General features: G+C 43.2%; 1 non-coding gene across 1 annotated transcript; it reads right to left on the bottom strand.

Annotated features, from left to right (window-relative positions):
• Positions 1 to 1,090: 1,090 nt before the first annotated feature.
• On the bottom strand, positions 1,091 to 1,184 carry TRNAI-UAU. The gene is made up of 2 exons: positions 1,147 to 1,184; positions 1,091 to 1,126 (listed from the first exon to the last, which is right to left on the bottom strand). It is a non-coding gene; the product is annotated as a tRNA-Ile (tRNA).
• Positions 1,185 to 25,499: the final 24,315 nt, after the last annotated feature.

The following is a 25,499-nucleotide window of genomic DNA, read 5'->3' as shown; positions in this document are numbered from 1 at the left end:
AGCTGAAGCCTGGACAGGGCCCAGCTTTGAATATCTGGGAATAACTTTTGCCAATGAGCAAAATGCTCACCATCTTCAGTTGAATATCAGGCCTCTATTTTATAGAGGCACAAATTTACCTATGTTGTCTTCATATTTTACATCTGCTAATTTTCAAAGCGGAAAAACAAGTTTGTTTTTGTTTGAAAATCTGCATCCATGTGCACATTGCTGGCTACAGTAACACAGACAGTAGGCCCCATCACGCCTGCTGCTCTATAAGGGGCACATTGAGGTAATACCTGACACAACCTCACCCCCAACTCCCCAGATACCCCATCCATGCATGTCCTTTCACCTCTGGCCTCCTGACATGGACTTCAAACCTCTCAACTTCCTTCCCAGCATCTAGCAGAGCTTTGGTGTCTAGTGAGTGGGCAGGAACAATCCCTAGTCCCTTCTACTCCATTATGTTCATGGATTCAAAATGGCATCACATCATCTAGTGGCATTTGTTTACACTTTCAACCAACAACAAAACCAGGGGACACAAGATGAAGCTAGAATATGGTAGATTTAAAACAAATAGGAGAAAGTTTTTCTTTACTCAGCGTGTAGTTAGACTCTGGAACTCGTTGCCGGAGAATGTAGTGACAGCAGCAGGCCTTAAGGAATTTAAAGGGGGTTAGGACAGATTCTTGAGGGAAAAGTCCATTGAACATTATTCTTTTTTTTTTTTTTTTGGGGGGGGGGGGGGTTGCCGGGTTTATTGAAGCCTGGATTGGTTGCTGTCAGAGACAGGATGCTGGGCTTGATGGACCCTTGGTCTTTTCCCAGTATGGCAGTGCTTATGTGGTGTATCTAGTTTAAGATCTTAATGTTGGTGTTTAAGGCACTCAGTGAGGATTTTTATTTGTATTACATTTGTAACCCATGCTTTCCCACTCATGGCAGGCTCAATGTGGCTTACATGGGGCAATGGAGGGTTAAGTGACTTGCCCAGAGTGACAAGGAGCTGCCTGTGCCTGAAGTGGGAATCAAACTCAGTTCCCCAGGACCAAAGTCCACCACCCTAACCACTAGGCCACTCCTCCAATCTAAAAACATCTTGTGCTCCAGGTGAGGCTCGAACTCACAACCTCGGCATTGCTTTGCTGTGTACTGCTGTATAAGTACCACGCGCTAACCGATTGCGCCACTGGAGCCCTTGGTGTTTGTTCATAGTTGTTCCATTGGTGCTTGTTCAAAGTTTGCAGGCTTATTGTCCTGTGTGGACCCAACAATCCCAGGGTCAGAGTCTGTTGGACGTTCCTTCAGTTTGTTGGGTTTGTTTGGAGGAGGTTCGTTTCTTTGCCTTTTCTGTGATAGGACCTCAGCTATGGAATTCTCTTCCTCTTGATTTGTATCAAGTTTCTTCTTGTCTTTCTTTAAGAAGCAATTGAAGACATATTTGTTTTGTAAACCATTTTCTTGAGGGGGAATCCAGTTGTGGGAGACTGTAGTTGGGTTACTTGTTTTAAGTTGCAATATGTATATATTTTAGAATTTGTTAGTCATTAATTTTATGAATGTTTTATTGTACTCCACTCAGATATTTTTGATGTGTGGATTATAAATTTATTAAATAAATAAATGTGTGAATGAATGGTGTCTAGGTAGATGACATGAAAGGATGGGACAGCCAATAAATTTAACTGAGATGATCTTAATGTTCTTGAAGGAGCATAATTGATCAACAAATGTGAGCAGTACAAAGATTGCCTAGAGTAGTGTACTTTATGTATGAGTATGAGTATCTTACATGTAATTCTATGTTGAACAGGTAACCAATCTTCTTCTCACAGAAGAGTGGTGACCTGATCAACATTTTTTGAACCTGACAAAAGTTTCAAGCATATTTTTTTATAATTTGTAGTCTCCAAACATCTGAAAGTCTTATTTGATTTAGAAGAGAATTACAGTAGTCTAAGTGACTAATAATAAGTGAATGGATTATAATTCTAAGGGCATTTTTAATGAGTAAGTTTGTTACTGAATAAACCATCCATAATTTGCATCTATTGGCATTGACTTCTCAGTGGTTTACAATTAAAACTGTACAAAATAGTATAGAGCAGAAAAAGAAATTGTCACCAGAGGAGGTGGTCTAAGGAAGGAGGAGACACAGACATATTCAACAAATCAATTTTATTGAGATAAAACCCAACTTGGCCAAGTTTCAACTAACAGCCTGTATCAGGGGTCTAAAAACACATATATAGAAACCTTAGCAAAAAAATATTTCAATAAGACAAACAATAAACAACAACAAGTATAAAAAGTATGTATTTATTTATTTATTTATTGCATTTGTATCTCACATTTTCCCACCTTTTTGCGGGCTCAGTGTGGCTTACAATACAATATGAATGATGGAAATACAATTTGTTACAACTTAGTTATGGATTACATTGTGAAGAGTTATGTGAGACAATCAAAGTGTTGTTAAGGAATATAAACACTGGAACAAAACCTTGAAACATTAGAAGGAGATAGCGGGAAGCTAAAAGGGCATTATGTATGGTATACATATTTCTGTGAGTCAAGGTATGAGTGAGGTGAGATTACAGGGGATGAGAGTTCAGAAGTGGATGTATTGATGCATTAGTGAACAGTGAGTGTGGACTTTATGTGTTTTGGAAATATAACAATTCTGTTTACCATCTGATTCTCAATAAAACAAATGTCAGACAATTATCAAGCAATAAGTTGTCACTCCTGAAAATAAGCATAGATAAGATTTACCATTTAATATAAGAATAAATAAAGTTGGACATTTAGAAGTATGGATAATTATTAAAAAAGAACTTCCATATACATAATTATCTCAATCCAACAGCACATTTTACAAATCTACATATATTTTGTGGAATAATTTTACATAAACAATTAGTGAAAGTGGAGATAATAACTTATAAATAAAAATAGTAAAACAAAAATGTGAAAATAGTAAAAAAAAAAAAAAATCCATTCAGGAGTTTGCAACCAAAGCATGCTATAAACACATCACATGCTCCTTCTTTTTGCCTTGTCAAATTATTTAAAAGCACATTAAAAACCTTATGAGTTTAATCTTCTGGGACACCAACATATTCACATTCCCCTTCGTAGTTAAAACCAATGGTTTATCCTATAAACCCCCCACAGAGCTTGTCATTTTAACATTTTGAATTGGCTGTGTCAGCATAACCGCACTGGCAGCCACTAGCGTGGCTTTATAAAGGGGGGAGGAGGGGTGATACTGATGCAGGAGCCCAAGCTATGAAAAAAGCAGCTTCATGGTGGTGAGCTCAAGAATTGCCACTGGAAGATTCAAATAGAAGAAAAAAATAGCCAATACAATGGAGTTGGGGAGCAATACTTTTTTTTTTTTTTAAAGGAAGTGCAAAAGTGGCTTTGTCTGACTCAAGGGTGAACAGAAGAAATATGTAGAGGTTGAGGATCATAATGCAGAATCGCTTAACAAATATTTCTGGTCTGTGTTGACAGATGAAGGGCCAAGAGTAGGTTCTCAGAAAACAAACACAAATAGGAATGGAACTGAGTTAGACCTTGAATGGTGTTCAGAAGACTGTGCTTGTGAAGAGCCAGATAAACTAAAAGACAAGAGAATGGATCCAAACATGTTATATCCAAAGGTATTAAAGTAATGCAAGGGAACTCTGGTGCCTCCACTGTCAGACTTTTTCAGTGCTTCTTTAGAATTGGGAGTGGTCCTGGATGACTGGTGGCACAAGGGTGCACTTACGTACCCACTTGGAATACAGGGAAGATCTGGTGCCTCCACTGTCGGAACTTTTCAGTGTTTCTTCAGAGTTAGGAGTGGTCCTGGATGACTGGTGTCACAAGGGTGCACTCACACACCCACTTGGGGCTCTCAAATCTGCCACTGCGCTTCCCGCTGACTCAAGTGGCGAGGACTGCTCCAATCTCTGAGGATGCACTAGCATAGCTCCTGGCTCCACAACCCTGAGACAAACACTGAGCCAAGCAGCTTAGATGCTTTATAGTTTGATTACTTTTAAATAAACAAACTAGGCAAAAACGTCCTGTTCACATTGCTCATACAGGGTCAGCTGCTCCACAAAGTTCCACAATTAGCATGCTGTCCTTTATGCCTTTCCTGCAACCCTCTTTCACAGTAACACTTCTTTGAGGTTGCTACCCTAGTCAGTCCTAACACCTGATCTGTGCCAGGTTTTACTGTTTATCATGCAAGCATACTAACACTGGCCTTAATCACCCTACTAGTATGGGGCCTTCTTTTCCAGTCTTTCTAGCAGCTAGGGGTCTCTTCTTCCATGGATATCTGCTCGCTAGCTGAGTTATTTAACAGTATGCTCCCATTACAGATCTATAACATTCTATTGTGCTCCCTACTTTCATTTGGAGCAAGCAGGAGCTCCAACCCTTAGCCCAAATGGCTTTTCCTTCTCCTGTGGGCTCCACTTCTAGCTTACACAACTCCTCAGTTATCTGGGACTTCTTCCAGTTAGGGTTACCATATTTTGTCCCCCCAAAAGATTTAAGTGTCATTGTAAACAATACACTGATATCTTCTGCCCAGTGTGCGCCGGTGGCCAAAAAAGCAAACAGGATGGTGGGAATTATTAGGAAAGGGATGCAAAATAAGACCAAGGATATTATATTGTCTCTATATTGACCCATGGTGCAACCTCACTTGAGTATTGTGTTCAATTCTGGTCGTCGTATCTCAAAAAAGACGGATAGTGGAATTAGAAAAGGTTCAAAGAAGTGCGACCAAAATGATAAAGTGGATGGAACTCCTCACATATGAGGAAAAGCTAAAGAGGTTAGGCCTCTTCAGCTTGGAAAAGAGAGAGCTGAGGGGGGATATGATTGAAGTCTACAAAATCCTGCATGGAGTAGAATAGGTAAAAATAAATCGATTTTTTACTCTTTCCAAAAATACAAAGACCAGAAGACACTTGGTAAAATTACATGAAAATACTTTTAAAGCAAATAAGAGGAAATAAAATTTAAAGCAAATAAGAGAATGGGTGGGCCAGGGCATTGCTCATACAGGGTCAGCTGCTCCACAAAGTTCCCATTACAGATCCATAACATTCTTCTGTGCTCCCTACCAGTGGCGTAGCCAGACCCGACATTTTGGGTGGGCCCAGAGCTAATATGGGTGGGCACTGTGTATATAGGTATGAGTAGTGTTTCTTGGGATACTACAAAATTATGCTTTAGAATGCACTTGATGATGGATTTCTAAGTAGTGTACCCAACAGCTGCACTGCAGAGTCCACCTGAACCCAGAAACCCACCTACATAAAATTTAAAACTTTTTAAATTTTAACCTGGGCACTGCAAACCATCCCCACCCAAAAAAACCACCATCTGTTTAAAATTTAACCTGAACACTATTAAAATTTATTGTTGGTGGGTTTCTAGGTGGGGGTGGGCTCTTCACTGCCTAGGACAAAAGTATATTCTTTGCCCTAGGCAATGAAAAGTTCACCCTCCACCCAGAAGCCCACCAGCAGCCAGCATTCATTTTGATTACATGTTGTACATGTTAAAATTAAAAACCATTTATTTTACGTGGGCAGCTGCTTGTAGATGGTGCGGGGGGTGGGGGTGGGGGAAATTGATCAATATCAAAAGGTTGATTGTAACTTGATACAGCGAGGGCACCTGGGATCTGGCACAGTGGAGGAGCCGCGACACAGCCGGCAGCCTTTCCCATGCAGCACTGCAAGGAGCAACAATGCTAAGCAGCTTACAAAATGGAAGTTAGCGAGGCGAGCATGGACGTAGTTTGACTGTTTCATTCTTTACAAGATCTCCAGTCCATCTCCTACTTTTTCTCTCCCTTCCTGTCTTCTTCACTTTTTCTCCTATATCCATCTCTAACTTTGATCTTTTCCCTTCAGCTTTCCTTCATTTATTTTTTTCTCTCTCTCAGTCTGCTCAGACTTCATTTGTAGTATTCAATCTCCTTTATTCAACCACATCTACCTACAGCTTTTCATGTCCCTCACTCCAATCATCCCATTCTTCATCCTGTTATTCTTGTTTCTTTTTGTTGCTAACTCTCCCCTCTTCCAGCACCCTCTCTTTCTATTTTCACTCCTCTTTTCTCTTCCCTTCCTCCTATCATTCATTCATGGTCCAGTGTCTCTCCCCCTTTCCCCAAATCCAGTCTCCCTTCTTCCCTCCTACCAGCTAATCCACATCTAACAATCCCTTCTCCCCCCCCCCAAATCCAGCACCTCTTCCTCTCTGTCCATCACCCCCCCCCCCCCAAATATACAGCACAGCAGGACCTGCACCTCTCTCCCTCCATCCTGTAGATCCTCCTCCTGCCCTCCATTCACCCCTACCCACATGGTTCCATCACCTCTCTCCTCCCAAAGGTCCAGCAGAACAGTGCCTCCATCTTTCTCCTTTTCTCACCCCTCCCCCCATCCCAGTTCCAGCGTTTCTCCCTTTTCCTTCCTCCTCACAGTCCGATTTTCCCTTGCACTTGCGTTGATCGCTGCCGGTAGTGGCACTGCAGCCAGCAATAACAGCAGTCTGCCTCGGAGCCTCGGCCTTCCCTGCTACACGTCCCGCCTCCTCTGGTACAACTTCCTGTTCCGCATAGGCGGGACGTGTTTCAGGGAAGGCAGAGGCTCCAAGGCAGACTGTTGTAATCGCTGCAGCGCCGACACAACAGCCCCTGGTACCGAAGTTGCAGCGGTGAACGGGCGGCCGACAGTAGTAAAAGCATTAAGCAGCCAGGTTCAACTCCGTCCTTCACTTCATTGCCCTCTCTGCGTCCCGCCTTCCTGTAATGTCATTTCCTTTCGGGCGGGTGGGACGCTGAGAGGGCAGGGAAGTGAAGGACGGAGTTGAACCTGGCTGCTTACTGCTTTTACTACTGGAATGGCGCCCCGCCCGCCAGTTCACCGCTGCGGGTCGTCGTCATCGTTTGGGGGGGGCAATGCCCCCTCGCCTCGCCCAGTCTACATCCATGGAGGCGAGGGAGTAGCGGCACTAACATGCAGCCCTTAATAGCATACCGAGACATCCGCATTCAGGACCCGACCCGCACTAAAAATAAGAACATTTTAGGAGGAAGAGGACCGCCTGGGAGAGCTGCCGGCTGCCTAAAAGCAGATGGGAGGTGGCTGAGCTGCAGAAGAAAGGCTGTGCACTTTGGTGCCTAAATTGGGTGGGCCCGAGTGGAGATTGGGTGGGCCTGGGCCCACCCAGGCCACCTGTAGCTACGCCCCTGCTCCCTACTTTCATTTGGAGCAAGCAGGAGCTCCAACCCTTAGCCCAAATGGCTTTTCCCTTCTCCTATGGGCTCCACTCCTAGCTTACACACCTCCTCAGTGACCTGGGACTCCTTCCAGTTAGGGTTACCATATTTTGTCCCCCCAAAAGATTTAAGTGTCATTGTAAACAATACACTGATATCTTCTGCCCAGTGTGCGCCGGCGGCCAAAAAAGCAAACAGGATGGTGGGAATTATTAGGAAAGGAATACAAAATAAGACCAAGGATATTATATTGTCTCTATATTGATCCATGGTGCAACCTCACTTGAGTATTGTGTTCAATTCTGGTCGCCGTATCTCAAAAAAGATGGATAGTGGAATTAGAAAAGGTTCAAAGGAGTGCGACCAAAATGATAAAGTGGATGGAACTCCTCACATATGAGGAAAGGCTAAAGAGGTTAGGCCTCTTCAGCTTGGAAAAGAGAGAGCTGAGGGGAGATATGATTGAAGTCTACAAACTCCTGCATGGAGTAGAATAGGTAAAAATGAATCGATTTTTTACTCTTTCCAAAAATACAAAGACCAGAAGATACTTGATAAAATTACATGAAAATACTTTTAAAGCAAATAAGAGGAAATATTTTTCACTCAAAGAATAGTTAAGCTCTGGAACTACAGTGGGGGAAATAAGTATTTGATCCCTTGCTGATTTTGTAAGTTTGCCCACTGACAAAGACATGAGCAGCCCATAATTGAAGGGTAGGTTATTGGTAACAGTGAGAGATAGCACATCACAAATTAAATCCGGAAAATCACATTGTGGAAAGTATATGAATTTATTTGCATTCTGCAGAGGGAAATAAGTATTTGATCCCCCACCAACCAGTAAGAGATCTGGCCCCTACAGACCAGGTAGATGCTCCAAATCAACTCATTACCTGCATGACAGACAGCTGTCGGCAATGGTCACCTGTATGAAAGACACCTGTCCACAGACTCAGTGAATCAGTCAGACTCTAACCTCTACAAAATGGCCAAGAGCAAGGAGCTGTCTAAGGATGTCAGGGACAAGATCATACACCTGCACAAGGCGGGAATGGGCTACAAAACCATCAGTAAGACGCTGGGCGAGAAGGAGACAACTGTTGGTGCCATAGTAAGAAAATGGAAGAAGTACAAAATGACTGTCAATCGACAAAGATCTGGGGCTCCACGCAAAATCTCACCTCGTGTGGTATCCTTGATCATGAGGAAGGTTAGAAATCAGCCTACAACTACAAGGGGGGAACTTGTCAATGATCTCAAGGCAGCTGGGACCACTGTCACCACGAAAACCATTGGTAACACATTACGACATAACGGATTGCAATCCTGCAGTGCCCGCAAGGTCCCCCTGCTCCGGAAGGCACATGTGACGGCCCGTCTGAAGTTTGCCAGTGAACACCTGGATGATGCCGAGAGTGATTGGGAGAAGGTGCTGTGGTCAGATGAGACAAAAATTGAGCTCTTTGGCATGAACTCAACTCGCCGTGTTTGGAGGAAGAGAAATGCTGCCTATGACCCAAAGAACACCGTCCCCACTGTCAAGCATGGAGGTGGAAATGTTATGTTTTGGGGGTGTTTCTCTGCTAAGGGCACAGGACTACTTCACCGCATCAATGGGAGAATGGATGGGGCCATGTACCGTACAATTCTGAGTGACAACCTCCTTCCCTCCGCCAGGGCCTTAAAAATGGGTCGTGGCTGGGTCTTCCAGCACGACAATGACCCAAAACATACAGCCAAGGCAACAAAGGAGTGGCTCAGGAAGAAGCACATTAGGGTCATGGAGTGGCCTAGCCAGTCACCAGACCTTAATCCCATTGAAAACTTATGGAGGGAGCTGAAGCTGCGAGTTGCCAAGCGACAGCCCAGAACTCTTAATGATTTAGAGATGATCTGCAAAGAGGAGTGGACCAAAATTCCTCCTGACATGTGTGCAAACCTCATCATCAACTACAGAAGACGTCTGACCGCTGTGCTTGCCAACAAGGGTTTTGCCACCAAGTATTAGGTCTTGTTTGCCAGAGGGATCAAATACTTATTTCCCTCTGCAGAATGCAAATAAATTCATATACTTTCCACAATGTGATTTTCCGGATTTAATTTGTGATGTGCTATCTCTCACTGTTACCAATAACTACCCTTCAATTATGGGCTGCTCATGTCTTTGTCAGTGGGCAAACTTACATAATCAGCAAGGGATCAAATACTTATTTCCCCCACTGTATGTGGTAACAGTGGTTATTTATGCATTCTTGTTGGTTCAAAGTGGCTTACAATTTACATTCTGGTTGAAATTACAGTGATTGTTTACAGTTTGCCTTCTGGCAGGGGGTAGCTACGGGTGGGCCTGGATAGGCCCAGGCCCACCCATTCTCAGTCTGATCACCAATCAGGTTCCTAGGCATCACTTATCCTGCACAGCTGCTAGTGCTCATTAACTCAGCTTCAGCCAGGTGCAACAGGAGGTGCCTCATTTGAGAACCTGTTGCAGCAGTAGCTCCAGTGATTTTTTTTTATGTTTTGTTTTACCTACCTCGTAAACAATTAAGCAGCAGCTCTCCAGACTTGCCTATCTCATTTGCTGCTGCTGCTCAAGCATGGGGGGGGAGGCTCTGCTCTGCTAGGGTAGGCTGTTTTTCCTATGCTGTGCTCTCACTGTCTGCCCCTGCGAATCAGTCTGGCATATCTTGGGTCTCTACTATTAGTGACCCTCCAGGACACAGAGAAACCTGCAGCAAAGTCCAGAGCATCCGTGCTGCCTTTAAATAAATGGGAGTCGTCCCATGCCGCTGGGGGAAATCTGGGTACTTCATGCAGCCCCAGACCGACACCAGGTGTCAGTAGCTGACCCAGCATTAGGCTGCCTCTCCAGCCCTGTACCACATGGACATTGATCAGGGTTTCATCCAGGGTAGTAAACATCTGGAAGAAACTTTTTTGCAGTGCCCAGGGGACACAGACTTCAAGTAAAAAAAAAATTAAAAAAAAGTTTTATATTATACTGGTGGGCATCTGGGTAGAGGTGAGTTCTGCAGTGTCCAGGTTTTAAAAACAAAACACAGTCTTCTGTTTCATGCTGTTGGGAAGGTGTGGGCTCTGCAGTACCAAGGTTAAACATTCTGGGCTTCTGGGTTGGGGTGGGGGATTGCCGCAGTGGCGTAGCTATGGGTGGGCCTGGGGGGGCACAGGCCCACCCTTTCTTGCCCCAGGCCCACCCAGTCTAGTACCCCCCCAAACACCTCATTGGCAGTACCTCATCCTCTCTCTCTTCTCCGCTGGTGGTAAGGCATCTGCCCCTTCCCACCCCCCACCCCCGCACTCAGCATCTACCTGTCTCTCTCTCTTTCTCTCTCTCTCTCTCTCTGAACAGCCCCTTCAATGGCCTACCTCCAAGCTGGGTGGGCCTGAGGTAAGAATGGTTGTGAGTAGGAGCAGGGGGAAAGATGGGAAGAAAGAGGGAGAGATGGGCTGCAGGGTCAGAGGGAAAGGTTAAAAAATGTATTTTTGAAGGATAGGAAACAGAGAGTGGGGTTAAATGGGCAGTATTCACAATGGAGAAGGGTAGTTAGTGGGGTTCCTCAGGGGTCCGTGCTAGGACCGCTGCTTTTTAATATATTTATAAATGATTTAGAGATGGGAGTAACTAGCGAGGTAATTAAATTTGCTGATGACACAAAGTTATTCAAAGTCGTTAAATCACGACAGGATTGTGAAAAATTACAAGAGGACCTTACGAGACTGGGAGACTGGCGGCTAAATGGCAGATGATGTTTAATGTGAGCAAGTGCAAGGTGATGCATGTGGGAAAAAAGAACCCGAATTATAGCTACGTCATGCAAGGTTCCACGTTAGGAGTTACGGACCAAGAAAGGGATCTGGGTGTCGTCGTCGATAACACACTGAAACCTTCTGCTCAGTGTGCTGCTGCGGCTAAGAAAGCGAATAGAATGCTGGGTATTATTAGGAAAGGTATGGAAAACAGGTGTGAGGATGTTATAATGCCGTTGTATCGCCCCATGGTGCGACTGCACCTTGAGTATTGTGTTCAATTCTGGTCGCCGCATCTCAAGAAAGATATAGTAGAAGGGCGACTAAAATGATAGCGGGGATGGGACGACTTCCCTATGAAGAAAGACTAAGGAGGCTAGGGCTATACAGCTTGGAGAAGAGACGGCTGAGGAGAGACATGATAGAGGTATATAAAATAATGAGTGGAGTGGAACAGGTGGATGTGAAGCTTCTGTTCACGCTTTCCAAAAATACTAGGACTAGGGGGCATGCGATGAAACTACAGTGTAGTAAATTTAAAACAAATCGGAGAAAATTTTTCTTCACCCAACGTGTAATTAAACTCTGGAATTTGTTGCCGGAGAAAGTGGTGAAGGCGGTTAGCTTAGCAGAGTTTAAAAAGGGGTTGGACGATTTCCTAAAGGACAAGTCCATAAACCGCTACTAAACGGACTTGGAAAAATCCAAAATTCCAGGAATAACATGTATAGAATGTTTGTACGTTTGGGAAGCTTGCCAGGTGCCCTTGGCCTGGATTGGCCGCTGTCGTGGACAGGATGCTGGGCTCGATGGACCCTTGGTCTTTTCCCAGTATGGCATTACTTATGTACTTATGTACTTATGTATATATTTATGAGGATGGGAAGGGCCCACCCAGTTTAACTCGGGGCTCACCTGAAATGGCAGGTCTGGCTACGCGCCTGGGGATTGGGAAGGCCAGGGAAGGGCAAGACTGATGCCAGACTATGGGTAAGGGGAGGGGGGAGGGAAAGGCACCACTGATGCCAGACTGCCCCCAGGTAGGTAGGGCAGGTCTATGCTGTGCTATAGGATGATTTCAGAGATTGCAGGTTACCCAGTTCCAGGCTAGATTTCTGACCATCCATTTTGGTGTATTATGGGATTTGCAGCAGTGATTTCAATGGGCATGATCAGGCAGTACAAATCCCACACTGCTTTAGGTTATAAAGTCTAAACCAGGACTGTCCCAAAATCTCCAGCCTGGAACTGCATAAGACATCTCTATGGCTTCTAATTTTTGGTCCTTTATTCTGCAATTGGTAAAGGGTGGTCTGTGTTCTGTATGTTACCAAGGTGAGAGATTCTGTATGCATGTTGTTCATGTGGGGATCTATATGAGTCTGACTTGTCTGGCTTCTTCCAATGGGAATGTCTGTCTCAGAGGGGAGAGAAAGCAGTAGAACCCAAGGAAAGAAAGAGACTTCAAAGCTATTTACCTGTTTTATGAATACAGTTTAATTAGATATTTGCATTTGTTACAAAGCAATGTTCGAAGGATATGTGCCATTTGCTTGTTATTATTTTTCAGGATACTGTAATGTGTGTTGAGATGTTTGCCTTATAGTAGACATATCTGGTCAAGTTTAAGTTATGGGCTAATATAACTATATTTAAAAATGTCTGTGTTTCACTAAGTATGTATGTAGTTTATGTTGATGTAGGACAGTTGTTGGACAGACTACTTAGAAATCCATCATCAAATGTACTCTTAAGGCATTATTTAGTAGTATCCCAAGAAACACTATTCACACCTATATACATAGAGGGGCATAATCGAAAGGGGCGCCCAAGTTTTCCTGAGGATGTCCTCGCAGGACGTCCCGGCAAAGGGGCAGGGAAACCCAAATTATCGAAACAAGATGGGTATCCATCTTTCGTTTTGATAATACGGTCGGGGACGCCAAAATCGTGAAATTTAGGTCGACCTTAGAGATAGTCGTCCCCGATTTTCTGCAATAATGGAACTGAGGACGTCCATCTCAGAAATGACCAAATCCAAGCCCTTTGGTCGTGGGAGTAGCCAGCATACGTAGTGCACTGGTCTCCCTGACATGCCAAGACACCAACCGGGCACCCTAGGGGGCACTGCAGTGGACTTCAGAAATTGGTCCCAGGTGCATAGCTCTCTTACCTTGTGTGCTGAGCCCCCCCAAACCCCACTACCCACAACTGTACACCACTACCATAGCCCTTATGGGTGAAGGGGGGTACCTACATGTGGGTACAGTGGGTTTGTGGTGGGTTTTGAAGGGCTCACATTTAGTACCACAACTGTAACAGGTAGGGGGGGATGGGCCTGGGTCCGCCTGCCTGAACTGCACTGCACCCACTAAAACTGCTCAAGGGACCTGCATACTGCTGTTATGGAGCTGGGTATGATATTTGAGGCTGGCATAGAGGCTGGAAAAAATGTTTAAAAATTTTTTAGGGTGGGGGGTTAGTGACCACTGGGGAGTAAGGGGAGGTCATCCCTGATTCTCTCCGGTGGTCATCTGGTCATTTAGGGCACATTTTTGTGGCGTGGTCATAAGAGAAAAAAGGACCAGGTAAAGTCGGCCAAGTGTTCGTCAGGGACGCCCTTCTTTTTCCATTATCGGTCGAGGACGCCCATGTGTTAGGCACACCCCAGTCCCGTCTTCGCTATGCCTCCAACACGCCCCCGTGAACTTTGGTTGTCCCCGCAACGGAAAGCAGTTGAGGATGGCCAAAATCGGCTTTCGATTACGCCGATTTAGGCGACCCTGTGAGAAGGACGCCCATCTTGCGATTTGTGTTGAAAGATGGGTGCCCTTCTCTTTCGAAAATAAGCCTGATAGTGCCCCCCATATTAGCTCTGGGCCCATCCCAAGTGTCAGGTCTGGCTAAATCACTGCCTTCTGGTGGAAGTTAAAATAATGATTTATGTTTAGGAAGCAACTAACGATTAGGAATCGATCAAAAGTGATGGTTTATAATTAGAAAGCAGAAAGATCTTCAGTGGCTTAGCTACTTAGTTGTAGAATTTTTTAAAAAGAGGTAGTTTTTCAGTTCTTTTCTGAATTGGAGATAGTTGGTGATGCTTCTTGTGATCTTTGGTAATGAGTTCCACCATTTGGAACCCAGGTAACTAAATCCAGCCATGTAGATAGCTTTTTAGGTTATGTTTCTACGGTTGGGTAGGTGAAGAAGCAGGTAGCTCTGGTTTCTGGGCTTGCATTTCTCAGGTATAGTTTGATTATATCTAGCATATATTCTGGTGACATACCAAATAATATTTTGTAGATGATGGTACTAGCTTTGAAGATTAGTCTTGCCTTGATTGGCAACCAGTGAAGTATTTTGAGCAGTGGAGTGGCTTCTTAAATATTAGTCATGCTGCCATTGTTTTGGACAGTTTGTAGTGATTTTAGTGTTTTTTCCTTACACTCTACGTATACTACATTACAGTAGTCTAATTGCGATAGTGTCAAGGATTGTACTATTATCTGGAATGATTGTCTTGGAAAATAGTCTCTCATCCTTCACACCCATAGTGTTCTGAAGCATTTTGTTGTTACTGCTGATATTTGACTGGGCTTAAAAAAGATTTGGACAAATTCCTGGAGGAAAAGTCTGTGGTCTTATTGAGATAGACATGAGGGAAGCCATTGCTTGCCCCGGGATTGGTAGCATGGAAAGTTGTTACTAATTGGGTTTCTGCCAGGTACTTGTGATTGGATTGGTCACTGTTGGAAGCAAGATACTGGGCTAGATGAACCATTGGTCTGACCCAGTATGGCTATTCTTATGTTCTGAGGAGAATTGCAGCTTTCCCCTCTTTCTCAGGTTGGTTTCTTGATCAAGGGCAGCCCTTCCCTGGCTTCAGTGCCAATCATTTCCCCTATTAGTATTACTACTACTACTACTACTACTATTTAGATTTCTATAGCGCTACAAGGCATATGCAGCGCTGCACAAACATAGAATCTAGTTCTTGGAGTTACTTTCTCCCTCCCACTGGGTTTCTGGCCTTTTAAACCCCAGAAGCTCTCTGGTTGCCCCTTCTATACTTCTAGCCCCTGGAGCTTCTTCCCCTTTGGATGCTAGCTTAGAAACCCTGCTCGCTCTTTCTCAAACCTCAATAAATCACCAGTGAGAGGAATTCTCCTCTGTGCCTGCCATGCCTGCCCTCTCTTCCTAGGCTGAGTCCAGAAGGAAGATGGGAGATTAAACTGCCTCATTCTTGCAGCTGAGCCTCTTCACTATCTCCCTATTAAACCCTGCACTTGTGCTTGATACCCACTATTAGCTTTCCTCCTGGGGATTTCTTCTTCCCTTCCTTTCTGCTAATGTTTCTTGTGGGCTTTTCTTCCCTTTCTTTAGCTTTTTTCCCTTCTCCTCAGTTTTACCCTCTTATCCCTAGTAGCCTGCACTACTGTAATTACTTACAGCTAGGGAAGGTGCAGCCATACCTGTTCCTCCTTCATGGTTGCCTCTGCTTATCTCTGCTGAGCTGAAAAGCCCCAATGCCTTCTGGAGCATGTAGTTCCCAGCTATAAAGAATTTCTACTTTCATCTCCTGGATTCACAAGGTGGGTACTATTTCACTTTCTTTGTTTCTTGCATTGCTTCTCTATTAAGCAAAACCTGCTTTCTTGTCACGCTGGAGATGGGTGGTTGAGGAGGGGGAGGTTATGAAACAGGCCACTTAGTCCAATCTCTAGTGAGTAAACCAATGGAAGTATTTTTTAACACTGATGATAGTGCAGATCCTGGAATCCATAGCTTTACTAGAGGTAAGCCTTGACAAATGAATCTGATCAATTTCTCTTTGACAGGGTAACTATAAAGTTGGATCAGGGATGTGGTATATAAGATTTCATTAAGGCCTTTGACACATTGGCAATGGCCCTAAAGTGACTATGTTAGGAACTGGTTGGGTAGGAGGCAAGTGATAAATGGAATTGACTCTGAGGATAGATCCATTACCAGTGGTGTGCCACATCATCGCATGGGTTGATTGATCATGTTCTTTTAAACATTTTTATAAGTGATATTGAGGAAGGGATGTCTGATATGGTTTGCCTCTTTGTGGATGATACCAAAATCTCTAATAGAGTAGACACATTGAATGGTGTGAATAACATGAGGAGGGATGCAGTGAAGCTTGAAGAATGGTCCAGAATATGGCAGCTAAAATTCAGTATGCTAAAAAAAAAAATGCAGGGTCAAACATTTGGGCTACCAAAACCCATATAAATGGTACAGTATAGGAGGTGATGAAGTTCTTCTGTGTACGAAAGAACAAGACTTGCAGATGATCATATCTTATGACCTTAAAGTGGTCAAACAGGTAGAAAAGGTGATGGCAAATGCCATAGGAGCCGACTCTGTGGGTGCTGTGGGTGTTTGAGCACCCCCAGTATGGAGAAAATTCATTGTGTGTGTCCAAGGAAGGGTTATTTCCACTGGGCTTAGAACCCCCAATAATTTTGAAAAGTTGGCTCCTAAGGCAAATGCCAGAAAGATGCTTGGGCTCATAGGGAGAGAGGGATAGCAAGAAAAAAGGAGATGATAGTTCCTCTGTATACATCTCCAATGAGATCTCATTTGAAGTACAATGTACAATTCTGAAAATCACATCTTCAAAAAGACATAAACAAAATGTAGTTGGTCCAGAGGGTGGTGACTATAATGGTTGGTGATCTAGTTCATCATCATTAAGGATATGAGGACAGATGTAAATCTCTCAATATGTATATGTTGCAAGAAAGGCAGGTATAAATGCATGTGAGGAAGGACTCTTGGGCTTTGGAATGAGGAGAGATGAAGAAATAGACTCAGAAGTAATCAAAGGAAATATTTCTTTACAGAAAAGGTTTTGAATTTGTGGAACAGCTTCCCAGGAGGTAACTGAATTCAAGAAAACATGGAACAAGTACAAAGAACCTCTGAAGGAGAGGAAGGGTTCATGGAGCTAAGTAGATGGGTTGATAACTTTGGGCTTCTTTTACAATGCTGCAGTAGCGATTCCCAGTGTGGCAAATGAGGAAGTCCATTCAATTCCTATGGGCTTCCTCTCATTTGCTGCGTAGAAATTGCTAGCGTGGCTTTGTAAAAAAAGCCCTTTGATCCTTTGTAAAAGAAGCCCATATTAAGAGGCAACCCACACATTTTGGTTTCATTTTGTTTCCCATGTCATTTGCAACATTGCTCATTTTGGGCCTTGTTTACTAAGGTGTGCTAGCATTTATAGCGTGTGCCAAAACTTATCACGCTCTAACCGCGTAGGCGCCCATAGGAATACTATAGGTTCCTACACAGCTAACGATTAGCACATGATAAAAACGCTAATGCGCCTCTAGCACGGCTTAGTAAATAGGACCCTTGGATTTAGTTAGTCTTCATTTTTGTTTCGGGAGCAAAGTCGTTAAGAGTGTGCACTCTTTCAAAATAGTGGCCCATACCTGTTTGTGAAGAGAGCATAATCTTTTTTCTGATGGTTTGGGTATGTGCTGTGCTTCACTTATAAGTGTTAAGAATGAGTGAGCCCTCTTTGTAAAGAATGCACATTATTGGTAAATGAAAAAAAAAACCAAAAAACATTTCCCATATTATCACAAATGGCAGCCCATCCCTAGCCCATACTATGCAGTCTTTTTAGCTATGTCCAAACCCAGGCTGTCCAACGTTTTATTTACATTAAAAATGTCATTAGCAGTGCAATAAGTCTTTCTAGGGAGGTTTGTCAGCGCTAGTACTCGCTGTGCATATTTCAATAGACTCTGTATATTTTTAGTAAAACACTTCAGCTATGTAAAGCATGTCAGAATATAGCATGTTAGTCTGACATTACCCCAGTGTTGCCTTTTAAGAATATGAAATCTATTCATTTTTATTCCCATACAAGATTTCTAATTTTAAAGCATTTGTAACAAGTACGAGCTAAAAATAGTTTCAACTGATACAGCTTATCCCACGAAAACTATGCAGAATAAAATGTGAGGGTTTTTTTTTTTCAGTTTCATTGCATTAGAAGCATCAGGATGATGCAGACTAGATGGAATGCGAAACCATGCCACTCAAAGGCAAATTACATGGAAATATGCCTTTCATCCTAATTATAGGCTGGACAGTGAGAATATTATATATTCTCCTCTGTATGTGGACTTAAGGAACCTTTCCCAGGATATTTTTTTTCTACATTTATAATTATCACATTGTTGGAAACTTACTCATACAGGGAAACTTCTTTCCTTAATAAGACTGCTTCCCAGTGCAGGTGATGGAGACAGGAGCTGTATCTGAACCCCTCATCATTGTGTATATGTGTGTTGTGCATTAGAATTGAGATATCAAAGAAGAACTAGCACCGTGCACAGATCTGGGAACTTTTGGCTTCTGCTCATACTAAGATGAGTGGAAGAAATGAGGAGGCATTGATGAAGGTAAACTTTGCTCATGGTGTAGGGTGCCAATGTGCCTAGCTGACAGAAAACTGCACCGGTACCTAGCTGGTGATATGTGGCACAATTACACAACAGGAAAAAAAAATCTGATTGCCTGTTTTTCCTCACTCCTGCCTTTTCCTTCTCTGTTTCTCTTTCAGGTCGTCACCATCTTTTCCTTCCTTCACTTATCCTCTTTTTCCTTCCCCCTCGATATTTCTCTTACCTCTTTCAGATTCTCTTGTGCTTCAATTCTGCTATCTTCTGAACAGAACTGTGACTACAGCCTTTTGTCTTTCTCCCCTTCTTTCCTTGACACTGGCTCTTTTCTCTGTCTGTCCACGTGCATCTCCATATGTCCCTCTGGCCTTCCCCTCTCCCATTTCTACCCTTCCCCTTGTGTCCCTCTCTGTCTTTCTCCTCTGGGCCAAAGCCCAGAAACAGGCTAGAGGCTCACAGTCTGTATCAGGTTGATCCTGCTAGAGAGCCATCATATCAGCCCCTTCTGTCTGAAGCTGTTTCAGGGAAACCAGTGGGATCTGACACAGCTGAGGTGTCAAGTGAGGTTTCCTGTGGGGCCTGATATTCAGACTGCCTACCCAGTCAGTGCTGACAGGGTCATACCCAGATTTTCAGCAGCATATAACCAGATAGTGCCACTGAAAATCCAGGCAGACTGCCGTGGCATTATCCAGTTAAAGCCAGGTTGATCCAGGGGTTGAGTCTGGCCAGAGCCAGGAGTTCCCCAGGCACCACCATTATTCAACAATGAAATGATATAATATAATATAATATAGTATTTATATTCCATCAACTCCCAATAAAAGGTTCAAAGCGGATTGTAACTGAAAACATATGTTCCTTACTCAACCACAATACCACCTGTATTTGTTTCTTTACCGGACTGGCGAACGCCTCTACGGTACTATGTAAGCCACATTGAGCCTGCAAATAGGTGAGAAAATGTGGGATACAAATGTAACAAATAAATAAATAAATTAGAAGAAATCAATATAAAACAGACAATAATACAAGAGTCAATACCAGAAAATTATTGTAATAGATATTTTCTAAATAAATACATTTTAAATTAATTTTGTGAAAAACTAAGTAGGAAGATAAAGGGCCCCTTTTACTAAACTGTGCTACAGATTCCCGCAAAGCAAATACAACAAAGCTCATTCAAATTGAATGGGCTGTATTGCATTTGCCGCACCAGGAATCTCTAGCCCAGTTAGTAAAAGGGGCCTAAACTTTTTTACTCACTCGGGGGTCCTTTTATTAAGGTGTGCTAACAGTGCAGTGTGATTGTTTGAACTGTTTACAAATTGATGACTGCATCATTCTCCTGTCGAAGCCTGTCATATGGTGAAATGGGATGTTTCTCAAAGCTAAGTGAAAGTTTAAATCTTTGGTTTCTGCACTGCACGTTAAAAGCTTCAAAGGCAGTATTTAATTCCATGTGTGGCACTTTGAAAGCGATAAAGCAAGATATGTGAAAACTGGGAGGTTTTTGACCGATGAGTAGTCTTAAGTTCAAGACGCTACAATTTCAGATGGACTAAAGATTATGGGCCCTGTTTGCTAAGGTGCGCTAGCATTTTTAGTGTGTGCTTAATGCTAGTCACCTATATGTTCCTATGGGCGACTTTAGCGTGTGCTAATCAGCGCACACTAAAAATGCTAGCGTGCCCTTAGCATGGCTTCGTAAACAGGGCACTAAGATCGCACACAGTTTTAAGTGCTCATTATGTTCTAGCTGAAAGTCTTGACTGCTGAGGCCTCTTAGCCTCCGTCTTCTGATGTATAAAAAATATCTTCATAGATATAATTGGGAAGAAATAGTATCATGTGAAAACAAACATTTTTGTGATTTCAACTAAGGGGTCCTTTTACTAAGGTGCGCTGGAAAAGGGGCTGCGCTAGTGTAGGCGTCAGTTTCGGGCGTGCGCAGATCCATTTTTCAGCACACCTGTAAAAAAGGCCTTTTTAAAATTTTTGCTGAAAATGGACGTATGACAAAATACAAATTGGTGCGCATCCATCTCACGCGGTAACATAGTAACATAGTAGATGACGGCAGAAAAAGACCTGCACGGTCCATCCAGTCTGCCCAAGAAATGTGCCACTTTTTTGTGTATACCTTACCTTGATTTGTACCTGTCTTTTTCAGGGCACAGACCGTACAAGTCTGCCCAGCACTATCCCCGTCTCCCACCATCGGCTCTGGCACAGACCGTATAAGTCTGCCCAGCAGGGTTGCCAGGTACCCGGTCCCCAAACCCGCCCAAAAAGTAAACACCCCCCGCCGTCATCAACCCCGCCCCCATGCGGTAATCATCTACGCGTGTATAATGACGATTACAGCCAGGTTTCTGCCGCAAGCAGGAAATACAAATTATTTTCTGTCGCACCTACAAAATGAAATTACCACCCGGGCCACGTGGTAGCTGGGCATTAACTCCAAATTGATGTGCGTTGGGCACATGTTGGCACCTACACAACTTAGTAAACGGGCACCTAAGTGTATATTCTCCACTGTTTATATATAGTTTCACATATTTAGAGGAAGACAAGAGAGGTGGGAAAATGTGGGAAACAAATGCAATAAATAAAATAAATAAATAACGGGATGCTGAATCACCAGTAGCAAATGCATCAGAGAGGAAATTAAAATGTTCAGGTGATTTTGACTCGGCATACTGACCAGCTGGTTGTTGAAGTTACTTAAAAAAATGATTATTTGGTAATGAAAAAGATGACTTTAGGTGGTTGAAAGAGGAAATTCCTTGGTTATCTAGAACATCATTAACACTGAAGATGCCTCTATGTATCCATGTATACCAGAAAAAAAGAGGATGTATTAATTTTGAGGAAAGGATTCCCCCATAAAAGGGCCTAGACAGTATTTAAAATAGGATGTATCTGAGGCTTATCTAACTGGTTGATAGCTATCAGAGTATGACTCAAAATACTTTGTAGCAAGAGCTGTAGTCTATATTTTAGTGGGGTAAGGTGGGACAACTGTTCTATATGTAACCATAGTGGGACTGAATCATCCAACAAATCCAGGGGTCCTTTTACTAAGTTGCACTGAAAAGTGGCCTGCACTGGTGTAGACGCATGTATTAGATGTGCGCAGGTTCATTTTTCAGCGCACCTACAAAAAAGGACTATTTATTTTGGGGGGGGGAGGGGCCGAAAATGGAAGTGCGGCAAAATGAAAATTGGCACCCGTCCATTTTCCATTTTAGACCTGAAACCATACCACCCTCCATTCACTTAGAGATAAGGTCTCACGTGTTAACCGGGTGGTAATCGTCAGTGCACGTATAATGCCGATTACCTCCCGGTTAGCGCTGCATGCTGGAAAATTTCCAGCGTGCCTACTGGACACATGTACAAAATGAAATTACTGCCCGGGCCACGCGGTAGCCAGGTGGTAGTTCCAAATTGGCGCGTGTTAGGTGTGCGTAGGCACCTACGCAGCTTAGTAAAAGGGCCCCCCCCAGAGACCACCAAGATGCTGCCTTCAATAGGGACGCTTGAGTAATACAGTTCAAAATCTGGAAATTTAACACCCCCTGGTTTTTATGTGAACTCAATTTTTTCAGGGCAATATGATGGGTTTTACTGTTCCAAAGGAAAATTGTATTTTTACGAAAAATGACTTGGGAAACTGGACTAGCAGCATATTCAGTAAGGAAATTATTTGGGACTAGATCATCATTTTCACTGTCTCTAGTTTACCCCAGCAGGATAAGAACAATGGACTCAGGGGTGTGCTGGTAAATTGTTAACAGGGGGCTCTCTCTCGCCAGCAAAGTAAAAGAGAATTCAGGAGGGGCCCAAGCCCACATTTTGGGATCCATTTGTTAAAGTAGCCATGGAGAACCAGCTCCCAAAATTCTTAAAAACTTAACAAACGGCTCTCGAGAGCCTGTGAGAGCCTGCTCCAGCACATCACTGAATGGACTCCACTTAAGGCACGTGCTCTACCCATATTTTCTTGCATTGTTTCTAGTAGGGTGGATTTAAATGTCAGGCCTAGGTATTTGATACTGTTTTTACACCTTCAAAATAGGCATAAGTGTTAAATTTTCCTTGATACAATAAATATTAAGTGGAAAAAGTTCAGTTTTTATCCAATTTAAAGTATACCCAGACAATTTTCCAAACTCTTCAATTAATTTAAAGATGTTTGGGACAGATATTTCAAGGAAGGAAACATCATCAGCATAAAGTGATAATTTAATATGGGTAATTACAACCATGATTCCATGACTAACCGGAGAGAAAAATATTGCAATGATCTAGGGCTAAAATTAAAAGAATAGGGGAAAGAGGACAACCCTGTCTTGTACCTCTAGTTAAAGAAAATTGTTGTGTACACGAACCATTAATGAACAAATGTGCTGTGGGGTTGGAATATAATATTTTAGTCATATTAATATAATTCTCACCCAAACCAAACTGGGCCATTACTGAGAAGAGAAACTTCCACTCAATGCGGTCAAAAGCTTTCTCATCTAATAAAATAACTCTTGTGCAGTATGAATAATATGTGCTAGAATTCTATTATTGTTAGATGACAATCTTCCTTTCACAAAGCCTGATTGGGAGGAATAAATCCATTTGAAAATAACCTTAGACAACTGATTAGCTAGCATTTTTGCATATATTTTCGAAAGAGAAGGGCGGCCAACTTCTGACACAAATCGGGAGATGGCCGGCCTTCTCCTAAGCCCGGCCAAATTGGTATAATCGAAAGCCGATTTTGGCCGGCTTCAACTGCTTTGCGTCACAGGGCTGGCCAAAGTTCAAGGGGGTGTGTCGGCAGTGTACCGAAGGCGGGACGGGGGCGTGGTTAAGAGATGGCTGGCTTCGGCCGATAATGGAAAAAAGAAGGCCGGCTCGGATGAGCATTTGGTCGGCTTCACTTGGTCCATTTATTTTCACGACCAAGCCTCAAAAAAGTGCCCCAATTGACCAGATGACCACCGGAGGGAATCGGGGATGACCTCCCTTTACTCCCCCAGTGGGACGTCAGACTCACAGAAACAGAAGCCTGCCCTTGCAGATCAGCAACGCAGCCGCGCCGGAGAAGAGGACTTTGGCTGGCGGGGGTTGGGACCCCCGCCAGCAAAGGTACCTGACGGCGGCAGGGGAGGGTTGGCGGTGGCAGAGGGGGCCGAAGGGGTTGGTGGGCCAAATCTACGGGGGCCCATGCCCCCATGCCCCATGTAGCTACGCCCCTGCTTAGTACATATTTGCAAAGAGTGTGTACACATGAATGGGGCTCTCACTTACACACATAACTTACAGAATAACTTATTATGCATCCCGTCACATTTAGGTACCAACTCTATGGCTGATGTAACTGCAGGCACCTAAATGTTAGGCGTGCCAAAACTAGGTTATAACTAGTATTCTATAATGGAACCAGGGCATCCAAGTTCTGTGATGGAAAAGGCTCCTCAAGACTCACTGCACCTAAATGGAGGCACAAAGTAAAAGAAGTGCCCACTGTTCCCTCTAAGCTGAGAGCGGGTGTCCTCCAACTGCATTGCTACCAGTAGGGGCTGGTGCTTCAATATTATGTTTTCAATCTCTACGGACAAGCAGGCTCCCTGGTGTCCTGCAGAGCTTGCCTGTTCCTCACTATTGAAAATGTGATAGTGAAACAGCACCCCCCCACTGGCAGGACTAGGTGGAGGACCCCCACTCAGCTTAGAGGAAACAGTGGAACTGCCCCCATAGATTTGGGCTGAAAATATGTTTGGTCTGATACATCTGTAGAAGAAAGGGACGGGAAAGGCAGAATAGGTTGAGAAATTATCCAGATATCAGAATATCATCAGATGGATATCTTAAAGCTCCCTTCCAGCATTCACTCTGAATCTCTTCCTCATTCGTGCCATTATTCAACAACACTGTATCTTGATAAGTGGTTTTCTTGTGCCAACAATATTATTATCTCCACATTGGTGTTCTTTGTTGTAAATATTACTCCTACAATTTAAAAATAATTAGTTTTGTTGCTTGGAGGCATCTTATTCTTCTAAATAGCATTACTTGCATTTTTTAAATTTGAAAACCTTTGCATAAAAAGACCTAAAGGTTATTCAGAGAATCTCAAGGGCCTCCTTTTTAACTGTAGGAGCAAATTTTATGGAGCTGCCTTAATGGAAAGATATGCAATTACTTTTTCCCATGTGTTATAGAATTACCAAGAGAAGCTACACTATTCAGTAGTAGTATAGCTAGAGTATACTACATGAAACTGTCTGGGAACACATTTAAATCAAATCTAAAAATATAATTTCAATCAAAACACAAAGTGTGAAATTTGTTGCCAGTAAAAGTTAGTTGTAGAGTATAAAGGGACAAATTTCAGGAGGATAAATCCTTTAGTAACTATAAGCCAGGTTGACTTGGAGTTCGTGTGAGAATCAGAAACAGGGAAGGGATCTTCCCTTTAGGATCTGATGGGTATTTCCAAGAAACCCAAATAATCCATCATTGGAGATGTAAAAGATGACATTGGTGTTGGGACTTTGGAGGGACATAGTAGAGCTTGGTTTGTTTGGCATCCCCCAATCAAAAAGGCATTCTACTACCCATGAATCATGTAATTTGCCTGTGTAAATTCAGTAGCACTTATGTGAGTACAAAGGAACCGTGAAAGAGAAAAAAAACGCTGGAAGTAGAGGAACAGCGATTCCTACGACTGTAGCGCAGCAAATCAAAGAGTAGGGTGGGAGGGATGGCACTCCAAGAACCACGAGACGAGTTATCGTTGCCAAGAATTGATTTTGCTTTTGCAATCTCTCTCTATAGCTTTTCTGGGATGCTTTTTAATTATTGTGTTTTGAATCTAATACACAACATACCAGTCAACCTATATACATCATTTTTTTCAGACTGCTGAGGCAGGCGCCTTTGCGTCAAAACACAGCCGCTGTGTCAAGTCTTTTTGGTGTATT

This window comes from Microcaecilia unicolor, chromosome 3 (assembly GCF_901765095.1).
Source record: "Microcaecilia unicolor chromosome 3, aMicUni1.1, whole genome shotgun sequence".
NCBI classification, from domain to species: domain Eukaryota; kingdom Metazoa; phylum Chordata; class Amphibia; order Gymnophiona; family Siphonopidae; genus Microcaecilia; species Microcaecilia unicolor.
The sequence above is the reverse complement of the archived record's forward strand: the minus strand, read 5'-3'. Positions and strand labels throughout refer to the sequence as shown.